Here is a 14,944-nt window from a genome sequence, read left to right on the forward strand (position 1 = left end):
GATTAAATCGTAATAATAAATGTTAATGTATTTTATATTCTCTTGAACATTAATAGCATCAGTCATATACTTGCTCATTCTTAAAATGTACATATCGAAATATATATGAGAGGTACATATAGACTAATAAATAAATTACATATATATGTACATAAGACTACTTTTTATGTTTTTCTGTACGTTCATCTTAATCATTTTAATGAACAATGAATGTGTTGAAAATATAGGAATGGAATTGAAAGAGTTGAGAAATATTTGATAGTTAAGAATTATGCAAAACAATTAATGTCTAATTTTAATTGTTATGAGAAAAATATCCTAGAATTTTAACTTTTAGATAAAAATTTCAAAGTCACTTTACTTCGAATCACTTCTACATAGTGTTGCAAGTTACATATTAAAAGTTGGTATACCGCATAATTTATACATTATTAAAATTTTTGTAAAATACTTAGTACAGCTCAACTTAGTTCAACAGCTTCTAAGGTGAGCCCAGAAGTCTCTTTACGACAGTAATCATGTCGATATACTAATCTTTTTGTTGAAAGAAATCACACAGTAAATTACCTTAAATTACATAGTATATCAGAATTTTGTTGCAATAGAGACAATTTTCCCGTAGTTCGATCGTTATATCACAAATTTATCGTACTCAAGGCAATTAAAACACTTCTATCAATTTACCTGAAAGTCCAATGACCCGCGTAAACAGCTTAAAAAATTGCAACCCTCGAAATGATAAACTAGTCAGCAATAAAGTATCGTTCTACCGCTTAAGCTAATAACAATTTATTCGTAATTTCCGGACTTTACGTACCGTGAATGCTCGAAGGGGAGAGAACGAGAGTCGTTTGAACAAACATACCTATCGACTATTTTCTGCGTTATATTTTCCGCATTCGTAATAACTCTCGAATTTGTTCGAACCTCTAGAAAAATCAAGTAATAAAATTAGTAATCGGAATCGGAGCCATCTGAAAAAGCGAAAGTTCGCCAATCGATATTTAAAGAACGTCAATTTTTCTTGTGTATCTTCTTTAATTCATTTAATTTTATCTTCAACTCTTAATTGGTACCTTGGATTTTTAACTTTTAGTCAGTTATTGATATCAATATTTATAATAGTTTGGGTTATATTTATTAATAATAGATCAGGTTTGTTTTTAAATATCACTGATATCTATTGTCAATGATATTTATCATCTAAAATATAAAATGATTTTTGGGAAATACAAAGTATAAAATTTATTTTAGAGTTTTAAGTAACCTAATCCAAACGTAACTCAAATTATCGTGGCTACTTATAACCCAGAAATACTAGTTAAAACATAATATTGTCAGGTAAAAAGATTCGTAAAACCGAAAACTTATACTGTTTTGAAAATCATCGAATAATTTATTATGATGCTTTTAACTAGTTTATGCCAAATATGATATTTAATAAAAAAATGTGTGTCAAACTTAATCACTGTTTGTAGGTTTTCAGTGTGTTGGGTATATTTTGGTATAAAATTTTTAAGGTATGGACAACTACTTCGTGTCTTGATATTTTGTAGTTTTTAGTAGTATCTCATTATTGTAAACCTGCTTTACAGGTTGAATAGTAGAATTGGCTTTTCCCTTGAATTAATGAAACGAATGCGTGATTAATGGTTTCAAAATGATGGCCGTAAAAACATCATATTTCGTGAACCTATAATATGTATGTCATTGTGTGGGAACGTAGTAGCTAAGGGATGAGAATTTTATATTATTTTCAATAGTAGATTGGTAGATAGATCAAATAGCAAATTGAGGACAGTTATATCGATAATTCGCATAGTATCGAAAAATGGACTTGTGTCATTTTGAAATTAATGAGCTTAGTTATGTATTGACAATTTTAGACATTTTTCTAATTTTATCATTTTCCTAAAATAAGTTTGGGGCATATTGGGGTTCAAAATAAAAGACTACTTTATGTAAATAAATATTTCGTTCCTAAGATGATATGCTTTTATAGTATTGAAACAGTAATTAATTTTGAAATTGTAACTATGTAGTTATATTTAAAAATGAGTTATAATTTTAATATTTGACATATTTGCAGTTCTCCGAATTTCGATCGTATTTTTAATAGTACACTGCGCTTTGTTCCGTCTTGGTGTAAACGAAAAAACGACAGACCTAAAACAGTTTCAAAGCGCAACGTATCAGTAACAACTCGATCGGTGCCCAAAGAATCACAAATATTTCATCTAATAATCATCGTGAAAATTTACATGAAAATACAATCTAAATTTATAATATTCTTATTCCTTAAAAAAATGTACGAAAAATGTTGTTTCATTCAAAAAAGGTGCCGAAATTTTTGGATAGGAGTGTATATACTTATTTAATACATTTGTTAACTTGAAATGTTCATTTACATCGATACAACAGCTATTATCGTGAAAATTCTTTTCGACATTTGTGGTGCATATTCGTTACAACGAGATTGTCGCTGTCGAAGCGATTTAATTATAGGTCAACCAAGCGAGTATCATTTCCCTCCTTTTTCGTTGATGCTCGCTCGAGCAGCGCCGTTCTTGAAAAGGTTAATCGTCTTGCTTTCTTAATGACACCGTTTACCTGCGTACAGTCGTCACTCGTTAACGTTCGGTGACGTTTGGTCTCATGTAGCCGCACCCGTGTAACGTCAGTCAGAGAAACTACCATTATATTCTACCTTAACCTATTAAGTATTAAAACAGCGTAAGAATGTCGCAAACGGAACATTATTTAAAAAATAAACAAACATAAATAAAGTAAACTGCGGAATTGTAGCATTTATGCATATATCCGTTTATGGGAAATTTGATGATACAGAAATGTATAGAATGCACATAACAAACAAAAATATCTTTAGTATAGTGCCTGTTTAGGTAATATTTAATGGCTAAAGATTTTCTACCTAGGGTAGGATTATTATATATTATAGGGTAGGGTATTTATTTTAATCATACTCATAAGAATATGAATTTGCCTGTACTTATATCTGTAATTAATATCTTATTATACTATACTTATACTATACCAGTAATTGATCTTATTGAGCTTTACGATTTGTTTTACTATAATCTCTTCTAACTTCAAGCCATCATGAATTAAAACTATCAGAAGGGGAAAAAAGTCTCCAATGTTTCCATGAGCTGAAGGTTTCGATGGTAGTTTTTGCAGGAGGAACTTTCACCCTCGGCAAAGGAAAGTTTAAAGAACATGATCGGCATCGTTCGATGGGATCTCAAACGACCGATAGGGGATTCGAGCCGTGTTTGATCAATTTTCGAACGGTCGGTTGCTTCGTAAATCATAGTCTGCTGAAAAATCAGCTGATTCACGCGAAACGCATTAAGTCGGCTCAGCGAAATCCTAAAGTAGAAGGGAAAACGGGGCAAAAACGATCGTCTATCTCTGGAAGATGCGAATGATGATAACATTCATCGCTGTTCCGTGGTTCTGATAATTTAACGATGGAGTAATTTCAATGGCGTTATTTTCGAACGGTCGCTTTCGAATGGTCAGAAACGTCTCAAAGGATTTTCTTTTCGCAAATGAGTTTTCTGTGTAGTCATCATGAGTCTCAAATTCGTTAGAATTTACAATGGATAAACCAATTCTCTAGTTAAGATCCATTCTTGAAATTGTGTTTATAAAATTATGAATTTGCGTAAGTATCCCCAGTTAAATTGTTACTATTATTACACGTATACGGGTTTACGAAAATATTTGAACATTTAGTATGGAAAACTATTATCTGCTAGATGAAACATTCAAATTTTTAATTTTTTAAAATTTTGTTAACATCGTTATGAGACACATCTATCATGATTATATGTTCTGGTCAAATTTAAAGACAATCTGAAAATAATAAGATATTTAGTGAAAGTGTGTATTTCGCAAAGATCATTATTCAAACAGCCAATTATCCATTAAATTAATAAACCTTAATACTCAGAGGGATCATATTTAACATTTGTTATATGTTATAGTTATTCACGCTGTACACTGATTTTTGTTCTGAAGATACGTTTGCAATAAATATCCTAATTTATCATAACACAAACCATACATATCAGAATAACTGTAAATGTATGGTTAAATATTTTTTGCTAAATATTGTATCGCAGATAATATCTAGATAATGTCTAGATAAAATCTAGACTTTTATTAAAAATATTGCTGACATATTTTGTATGTTCTTTATTCATGTATTTGTACACTTAATGAGTACAAACATTTGCAGTCCAGCTATTACTAATAAAGTAAGTTTACCCAGGTGTTACTTTTTCAAAATATTAAAAATATTAGTTTAAGATACTAAGAAAGTTTAATACTAAATTATTTAAAACATTAAATACTTAATTAAATACAAATATTATAATCCATATATTTCGAATATTTAGTATAATTTGATATATTTTCTCCTATTCCAACTATATTTTTTACTTTCGGGAAAAATGTATCTGTGTCACTCTTTCATTAACCTCTTCGGATATAACATAGGTAGTATATTTATAATGCAAATACAGAATGTAACAATTTTAACGTAAAAATAGGTAATTTATCAGAGTTAAAATTTTGTAGTGTTTGTTTCTCTAAGACAGTATATAACAATAAGTTACGTGGGTTTAGATCTTTATCTGGTAATTTTTACGAGCTCTGACTAATGGCTTTTATTTTCTGTTCTTATGTACTTGAATTTTTCTTTGAAATTATATTCGTTTCTGTTAGTCATTTTAAACGTAATACGATGTATGTATTCTGTTTTCAAAAGACATTTTCTAAGCATTTTCATATAATCTGTGTACTCTGTGTTACTTTTAATTGAATTTTGATATATGGTTTTGTATTACAATAAGAAGTCGAACTTTGAAAATTGCGCTTTAAATTAAAATTGAAGTTAACATCATAACGTAATTCTTATTTTAATAATATTATGATGTTGTAAACAGTAAAGTTAAATTTGACGTTAAAATATCTGGAATCTCGGACTAATTAAATTTCATTTCATTTTTACGTCCTGCTATATGCATACATGTAGTTTAGATTATTTTATCAAAAGTTTTTTCATTCTATAAGGAAATAATAGATGCACAACATTTTTTGTTTTGTTCTATTGAAACAAATATAATGGATTCATAAAACGGAAGAAACTTTTGTGGCAACATAGTTTCACATAAATTTATTTTACAAATATTTTTCTATTGTAACTCGTTAATTACGTAGAGTAGAGAAAAATGTTTCAAATTAATTTTATTACCTTCGATTGCTTTTATTTGAATAATATGCTATTTCTTCCAAAAAAGAATATTTTAGGTTTTAAAACTTCAATAAAATTTACTACGCCCTAAATATTTGACTTCTATGCACTGATTAATATAAAAAGTACATAATGTCAAATATCATGAAAACAATCGCTTAACCTATCTTCCTCCAATAACAAAAAGTTATTCAACACATGCAATTAGTTTTATAATTATACACTAAATCTTTTAAAATATTAATTACATCTGTGCTGCAAATAATGTTACAAATATAACAACTGCTAACTATATTCATTAAATGTAATTTTAATTCTGTCTTTAATATCTGTTAATTCTGTACCTTTCTTACGATGGTTTACGAAAAGCCATTTATTATCTATTACCTACATTAGGAACGAGGTCAGTCATCAAGGTGCATTAGAAGCTTTAAATTTTCTATTGAATTTTACCTATATTTTGTGCACAGAATCCATTTTCACTAAAATTTGTCTGTTCTGAATTGGTCTAACATTTAATAGAACATTTATTAATACGTTCTTAAACCTGTTCATAGCTTACTAAAAATATGTTGCATCTGTGAAAGATGTCTCACAAATTTTTACAAGTCTGTTTTAAAAGTTCGCCCTGAATCATTCATAAACTGTTATGCCATTATGAAGTATAACTATTTAAGGTTAAATTACTTAATTTTGAAATTTTTAATTTAATCTAATTTAACTGCTAATCTCTCTCGTGGATAATGTAAAATGCAAAATAAAATTTTTAGTAATCTAACATAAGTTACTATGTTTTATTTATAACCCGAAGGTATTATTTGATAGTTAGTTTTCATTGCTCTGATAAAAAAATAGTTCAATTAACGTGTTAAGACAATCATTACAATCCTATAAAAGGAGACAAATAGAACAGTAAAAATGAAAATGAAGAGGAAAGACAAGGGAACAGTAAAAAAATGAAATAAGAGACAGTAAAAAGGGGAAAAAAGATCGACTGTACATTTCCGGATTAGGAGCTTATCACGAAATCGAGCGAGTTGGTACCATCCAGCAAATTAAAAACCGTGTTCCTCTCAGGGCGGCGGCGTAATCTTCGGGAAAATCTTTTTTCCGCGATAAAAAGTAACATTACACGTGGTGGAGAGGAAGAGTGGATCGTGTACAAAAGAAAGCATCGTCGGACAGGGCAACTGGAATAAAAAGGTTTATGGTTGTTTCGGGTGCTCTATCTTTAGGACCTACATATCATGCCACAGTCGCTCTTCTCCTCTTCCCTCTTCCCTCTTCCCTCTTTCCTCTTTCGTTCGTTCTCTTTTTCTCTTTTCCACTCGGAACCCTCCTGGCTGAACCCTCGACTGAGTTATTTCACGGTTAAAATAGTCGAGTGTTCGTTTCGAGCGAGAGGTTTGTGCAGTTTCACGCGAAGAAAGTGCTCGCAGTCGAAGCACGCCTCTCAGTTGTCTATCTCTCTTTCTCGTGCTTTTTCGGATTTCCTCGACGAACTCTCTCGTGATCTTCCCTCTGAGGCTTTAATGCATCCTGAAGAACGTTTTGGGAATGTTAGCAGTATCTTCTCTGTTTTCTACTTTTCTATTTCGCTATCCTTGACGTTTTGGTTTTAGAGTTAGGTTAAGGGAGGGAGAATTGGGCATGTAGATGAATTTTCTTCAGCTGTTTCAATGCAAGTGGTTTGTTTTTCGAGTCGAAAAGAGTTTCTTAAATCGCTTAAACTTATGAAACATAGTATTAATAATTATACGTTTGTGAAGAAATTACCATAACGTGTAAAAGTAGAATTTAAAGGATAAAGTAAATCTCTGTTTTGGTGGTATTTGCCTAGTTTTGTTTATAAATATATGTATCTGCACGAGAATTGGTACTTTACTAATAATTACAAGTACAATATATAACTTTCATTAATGATTTACGACTTTTATATGTTTGTGGATTGTTTTTCGAAATGGAAATTCTTTCTTTAAGTACTGAATCTTTTTACATAGTTAGCATAATGCTTTTGTATATTGATGCTATAACGAAAGCTATAACGACGCGATACTAATACATAAGTACATATATAAATATAACAAAAACCATATTTTATTAATCCTTGAGTGAAAGTTAACAGTGTGATAATCGATAAGAATTAGAAATAAAATGTTTCATTGATTTATAAAAAATACTTCTTGAAAAGTATTAAATAGGAAAGCAAATCAAACTCTCAATTTTTGACATTCTATTAAAGTTACGTTGGAATCCTTAATAAAATATGTAGAGTCGTATTAATATACTATATCGTCTAATACTATGTCGTCTAATACACTATATTAGGGTGTTTTAAGGAATTCAATAGTGTATTTTAATAAAATGTAACAATGTGAAAAAGTAGGGCACAAAATACTTCTAAGAAAAATGCAAAAATATATGAAATATGAAAAATAATATACACGTTATAACATTTAATAATTGAAACAAATCATTATTTATGTCTATCTCTCAATTTCACGCGCATAACAATATGAATTTGATTAAACATTTGTAGTCTGGTCCCTAGTATTTTATTATTAATATTGGAAATCCAAATAACGAATCAATTCATTTCAATGAAAAATAGGACTTGATTCAATTAGTTGCGATAATTTTTAGTTTGAATCCATTGCAAGATCCTTTGCGAAAGCCTTCTCATTTGTAATAATTTGATGTGTTTAAAATTTTTTAAAAACGAGTGTCGTTAAATTAATATATTTTAATAATATAAAATAGAACAAATGTAATTATATAATTATAAATTTAGAAACTTAGAAATCTACATATTCCGTTTTTCGAAAGTGAATCTTTAAATGAAATAATTCTGTTCTACGTTTTCAATTTATTTTCACGTATAGAATAATCTCCTGTAGTTTATCCAATCAGAGAATAGTCAAATATGTACACATACTATATTTACAATTAGAGAAGTTCCAAATCCGATGTTCTCGGGAAAGAAGCCTCGTATTAAAAATCGTCATTTTATATTTCTGACTTACATTTACGCAAGAACCATCACTCTTTGGTTTATACCACTATTTTCAACATATCAGTGTACAATGATAGAAACGTATTATAGTTTGAATCCTATCTATATATATCTCGTACATTATATAGAAGCCTATTTACTCTTATAGTAGGATTTAAATAATTTTATATATCCATACTAGAAGTAGTTACTTTACTGTTTTAATCATTTTCCTGCTCAAAAATTGCAGGCGTAAGATTATTATTAGCTAGAGTGAGTGAATTAAACTCGCCGCAGCCTAGTGAAACAGATAGTAACTGTAACTATTATTTATGGGTAATTAGAGAGAGAAAGTGTTGTTTTATATTACCTACAGATATATATAAAAAAGGAAAAGGAATATTTACATATACATTAAAAGAAAGCGCTAAATACAGATATCATTTATCTTAAATTTATTAAATAATGAATTATTTATTTCAGATAAATGATACTCTTTCAAGACGAATATCTTGGAACTGGTAATTATTACGGGTATTACGTTAAATGAGGTAATTATACGCTAAGCCTCTTCTAATAGAGTATCTTTATTATTGCTAGAAAAATCTTTAGATTTCCTGTCGTCTTAGTATTATAGAGATGTAAAGACAGAGTACGCGAGTCATATGCTACCACGTAAAACGGTGTAAGTGGATGTGATACAGGAATAGAAAGAGAACGCTGCATACAGACGTTTTCTGTCCTTGTCTAATCAGGCATGCACACTGATACCGCTCGTTGATGAGAGTTACACCTACATATCTACTAGACGAATGTGCATGCGTTGTTAGACAAAAACACAAGAAGCCTCTATGCAGAGTTCTCTTTCTGTTCTTCTATCGCTTTCTCAGCTCGCTCACGCTCTCTACCTTTATATGTATCTCTACGTTCAATATAGAATAAAAGAAATATGGCGGAAGGAAATATTTTACGGTGCGTAGATTCATAGATTTTGCGACATAGAGAAAATTAAGATTTAGCCAAAAAGGGGAAAAGATTTCGCAAAATTTATAAAAAAAGCTGCAATGCCTTGGAGGCATTTTCATTCTTTGTAGTATTTATTATATACGAGAAAACCATATCTAGAAGTTGTTTAAGGTACAAATAGAACATAGTTCAACGTAACATAATATATTACAAAATTCGCAAGATTTGGTAATAAAAAAAGTGCACATTCTACAATTATGTTATAATGAAAGATGATTATTTCTCTACTCAAATCTAAAATTTTATTATCAAGTAGTCCATTATGTAGAATACTAATTTTCTTTTCTTCAATTTCCTACATGTTGTATTTCTTTCAATTCAATATTTAAAGCAACAAATCCTTTATGTAAAGCAATACTCGTACTAATTTGAACGTACGGAATATGATCTTGAAATCTCCAATGATTATAAGCGTCTAAATAGTTCAAATACAGTCAGTTACAAAAGTCTATGTACATCTATCAAATGTTGTATATCTGACTTATCAAAGAAACTAAAGACTTTGTCAAACAATTATTTATACGCAGTACATATCGATAAAATTATGATCGACGTATTTCTAAAAGGAATTTAGAAAATTCAAACGTGTGACTTACAAAAATCAGGATAAAATTACATGAGAAACGACAAATGTTATCAGTGCTTATGTACGGAAGATCTATAACATATTAATATAATATTAAGTTTAATTTTATCTTTACACGTAGATATAATAGATGTATATAATTTTTGTTACATTGCATTTTATATTTTTCTATTTCTTTTCTTTTTACAAAGCTGAGAGTGAATAAACTGTATTACATTTTAACAATATGTGTTTTGATATATCATCAAAATTCATAGATCTAACGTTTTTGCTAAGACATTTTATATCGTATGTAGACTTTTGTAATTGACTGTGGGTAGAAATCAGTAGGAGATCAATGGATCCAATTTTACAAACACACTCCAAAACACTGTCAGAAGGTCCATAATCCTGAAAATTGACGCGTGTTTCAATAGTAATTTTAGGAGAATAGTAGAGAAACAAGCATCAAAGGGTGACATTTTTATTTTTACGCGTTACGTTCGTTGGTAGTGACTTAATAAGCGCGCGCACCTGCAGGAGGCGAACCATGAATGAAGTTTCCACAATGGTGGGGACTTTGGCAAGTGGTTCGAGCCCGGATGCGTGGTGATTCGAGCGCATTTTGCTTTCTACGCAAAGTCGGTCGTCCCGGCCCGACTTCTTGGCGCGCATACAATTTCGATTATCTCGTTTCCGGTCGGTCCTTTCCACCTCTCTAATCTATCTCCCGATGGTTAACGAAGCAATCCAGATACGTAAAAGGAATTTGGTTCCAGAGGAGTTCAGAAGATAGAAAATTTTGAATTTAGTCTGTTAATTCCGTTATACAAAATTGTACTTCCAATTTCTTGTTGTAATATAAGACTTAAATATATATTTCTTATGTTTTGTAAGGCTAGAAGAGACTGAAACTGTTACAAGAAACTGAAATTTCTGTTCTGCTTACAGTTCCTTTATCGATTCTCGGATCGTTCTTATAAATAATTTGTTATTTTATATCGACTAAAAAGCGGTCATAGAATGAATGTTGTTATCTGTTTTATAGTAACTGAAATCTTATGTTTCGCTATAAATAGTTACTTACTTGTAATATTAAATAATATTAAATAATTACTTATTTGTATCATACTGATGTTTAAGAATAATGAATTATAATACATACCTAATCTAAATGTTTAATTTTTGAATCTAGCTTACACGAATGATCAATTATGAAATTTGTAAAAATTAACAAATGAATGATTATTAAAGAATACATGTCCGTCTTAGATTACTAAATTTCTTTTTCTAAAACAGTCTATTAAAATAGTTCAACGATTCTTTTTCCAGCAATATATATCATGTATATGATTGTATGTGGGTATTAGTCGAAGTTTGAATGTATTTATATTGGGCTATTTTGATCGTTTTCAATACGTAATATATTTAGGAAGAAAAGATATTTAGCAGGAAATGGGCTACAGATATAGAATTGTTTATTTAAAATAGCTTAAAGGACAGAACGTTTCAAGGCAGTTATCAATTCGAAGAAGCTTAACTGTCACGTAAGCTATTGGCAATTTTACAAATTTTAATAGCAACGCCTACATTCTAAATACATATTAGTCTTAAGCGGACTTTGCTCGGTTAGTAAATCATCGGTGCACATTTGCAAAATACTAAATAATTTTGTCTTTTTGCTTAGTAAGCAAGAATATTTTTTATTATAAAGATTTTTGAATTCCAAAAATTCGTAGCTTCGTTTCTACCAATACTTGTTTTATATTTTTTCATACTAATAGATATATAAACATTTTTGAATTAAGATGAAAGAAGATTATAAAAAATTATATTAACTATTAATATTAGCTCTTTCTTCTTAGTGAACAAAGATATTTTATATTATACACATATCCAAGTCTATACTGATTACATATCTTTTATATACTAAGAATATATGAAAATTTGTATGTGTGTAGAAAATTATAGAAATTTATATTAGCTATTAATTTTATCTGTTTTGTTACTGAGCGTGTACGCACGTAAACACATACATTTTTTATTATAACAGTTTCTGCATTTTTTGAATTTGTAATATCCTATCCGTAGAAAATACTTAAAAATATTTGTATAAATTCTTTTGTAGACAATATTTCTTCAAAATCCTCTAATTCGTTTTTCGTTTCATCAAAAGCATACCTCAAAGTTTTTTGGAGCGTCCCATAAAGAAAAAGAAACGATTTATTTTCAATTTTAGCTCCGCTACCTTTGTTCAGAATTATAAGATTGTTTAAGCTTCTGAAATAGTAATATTTCCTAATGACAACAAATGTAATAACATCCATTAATGATTTACAACTTTTATACATTTGTCAAAGTTTAAACGCGTTCCATATTTTGATAAATAGCGTGCTGGTTAATATCGTTGCGAAATTGAAACAAATAAATAATACATCTGCAATTAAGGACAATCGAAATTTCCAAATTTAAGATACATCTGTATCTTTTAAATGCAACACAAATAATTTGTTACTATTGTAAGATGAAAACACTTATATACCTGCACCTTATCACGAATATGTGCAATTGGTAATTATAGTTATAAAATTATGATACTAATTGTATAATAATTATATAAAATTATGATATTAATTATAATAAAGTTATAATATTAAATAAACATTGTAAAACAATATGAAGCAACTAACCAAAAGTTTGGAATTACTAAATGTTTTACAACATCTAAGAATTGAAAAAGGAATCAGCTTAGGTCTTTGTTATCACCGAAAACTTTTTGTCGCAAGATCTATCGAATTAAGGGAAATTATTATATTAGGTTGTCCCAGAAATTTCTTTCGTTTTACAAGGAAATAATAGATGCACAATATTTTTTGTTTTATATTATTGTATTGAATTATGTATGATCCATTTTGTTCTATTGGAATAAAATAATATAAAACAAAAAATGTTTCGCATGTATTATTTCCTTATAAAATGAAAGAAACTTTTGGAGTAACCTAATATCATTAATGTCTTTGGCATTACTTTCAGACTAATAATAAAATTAGCGGTAAGACTAGGTAGTGCAATATTGGTACAATTGGGAAAGTAATTCCAATCTTTTGGCATGTTATATATAAATATATATTGAAAGTCTTTGTTTTGAAAGAGCTTATTTTCGTGAAGGGGTTTTGAAAAATATTATAATTCGAACTAGATTTTATATGATCTTTCCAAGAGGCATTTTAATAGAGGAAATAATTCATATCTCAAGAGAACAATCCATTTAATCTCAAGTAATTGTGGGTAGATGAATTATACGTTGTGACAATTGCTAGCTTTCTTCCGTTAGATAATGTTTGTAAAGCTTAATTCTATATTTTCTTCAATTATTTTATCTGAACATAAAATCATTTCTAATTCTATATTGAATTTCAACTTGGAATATTTGAAGAACGCAGAATATTTATTTCTTCTTTATCAAATATTGGAGAATTTTATATAAGAAACATTAGAGAAAAAAAATTAAAGCAGAAATTGTTAGGTAAAGATTATTGTATGAAAATGTGCAAAGAATTGTGAATATTAAAGCAATATTTAATACTAAGAATTTGAAACATTTTAATAGTATCTACTTAATAAGATAATATTCTAATGAAAAATTAATATTGTAATTGCATATACATTGGAAGGAATGTTTCAAATTGTGGATAATTCAGTAAAATTATTAAATATCTCTGTAATAAATTTAATATCTATCTAATTTATTCTACAAAGCATTTAATTCAATTCCCTTCATTCAAAATTGTTTGTTTAGCACTAACAGTTTCAATTTTCTATTAAAATGATGCAGTTACCCTTATCGAGAAGTATAACTGTTTAGAAATTAATCACTTAGATTTTTTAATTGTTTCGACTTCAAAGTAACATTACAGTTTCGATATAAGAAAGGGATACTTTAAAAAATCATATTTATAATGTGTGTTTCGATATTTCCATTTGTGTTAATTTCAACACATAGAGATATATGTACTACATTAAGTATTACTCTATCAATTCAACAATATTATCTTTTTTATGAGTAATATGACTACATAGGGATAAAAATACTTTTTGATTGGCTCTTTGCATTATTGTTATAAAACATTAGACTCTTATAATAATGATAATGGCCAAGCTTTCCTAAGGCAGACGTTAAATTACAATTCTCTTTCATACAAGCATCGTAACAACTACATAAAACATCTCGTTCTCTTATTAATACTATTCTGTTAGAATATGTGGATAATAAAGATTGGGATATTTGAGATTCCACGCTATAGGTCATACATTTCATTGAACTCAATAATTTTCAGAAATATCAGCTTAGGATTTTGTCATTTAATGTAACCGACTTTGTTCATCTAAATATATATAACCGACTCCATTAAATTAAAGAATATTATTAATGATAGATGTACGATTGGAAAAATGATTTCAAATATTTGCCTGGATATGTGCGTCCAATGTATGCATGTATATTGGAACTTACTAGAATGAAAATATTTTTCTCTTGTGAGAATAATTTGAAATTTGAATTTTTATATATCTCATCATTATATTATTATGCTATTATCTTTCACATGGTTACATTTTTGTAGTTTTTTAACTACTAACTGATAACGATTTCATTCTAAAACACATGTGGTGCATCATCAATTTCATCAAATCCAAGTAGTGCACGATCATTGACAGAGTGAATATTTTATATTCATTTTCTGGTCTCAACTGTAGTAGATAATGAATTATATGTTATTATATATTATATAAATGAGGAGAAAAAGAACGATAAATCAAATTTTCTGTTTACTGTCAAAAAGCCGGGTCATATACATAAATCCAAATAATGAACATTTTCTCCATTTTCTCTTCTTTTTGTTTTCTCCTTTATTACTTTATTTGCAACAAACATACAAAATGAAATTTTCCCAGCGCGTTCCCGCCAGCCAGTTACAAGTAGATGGGAGGATGGTTCACGCGGTCGCTCGATTTTCCCAAGCGAGTTTACTCGCGGACGGGAATTATTGCTCACGCGAGTAATGCCAGCGTTGCGCTGGCT

General features: G+C 28.9%; 1 protein-coding gene across 8 annotated transcripts in view; it reads left to right on the plus strand.

The window, feature by feature from the left end:
* LOC100741755 (protein scalloped) overlaps nucleotides 1–14,944 on the plus strand; it is a 345,993-nt gene that overhangs the window by 59,314 nt on the left and 271,735 nt on the right. For 2 of the 8 annotated variants that reach the window (XM_024370314.2, XM_033322927.1), the window contains exon 2: nucleotides 8,757–8,824. The exons of the other annotated variants lie outside the window; for them this stretch is intronic. The gene's annotated coding sequence lies outside the window, so the exon portion shown is untranslated. The remainder of the gene's footprint in view (nucleotides 1–8,756; nucleotides 8,825–14,944) is intronic. 8 annotated transcript variants of the gene reach the window in all.

The sequence above is a fragment of the Bombus impatiens genome, unplaced genomic scaffold, assembly GCF_000188095.3.
Source record: "Bombus impatiens unplaced genomic scaffold, BIMP_2.2 scf_0733, whole genome shotgun sequence".
Taxonomy (NCBI): Eukaryota; Metazoa; Arthropoda; class Insecta; order Hymenoptera; family Apidae; genus Bombus; species Bombus impatiens.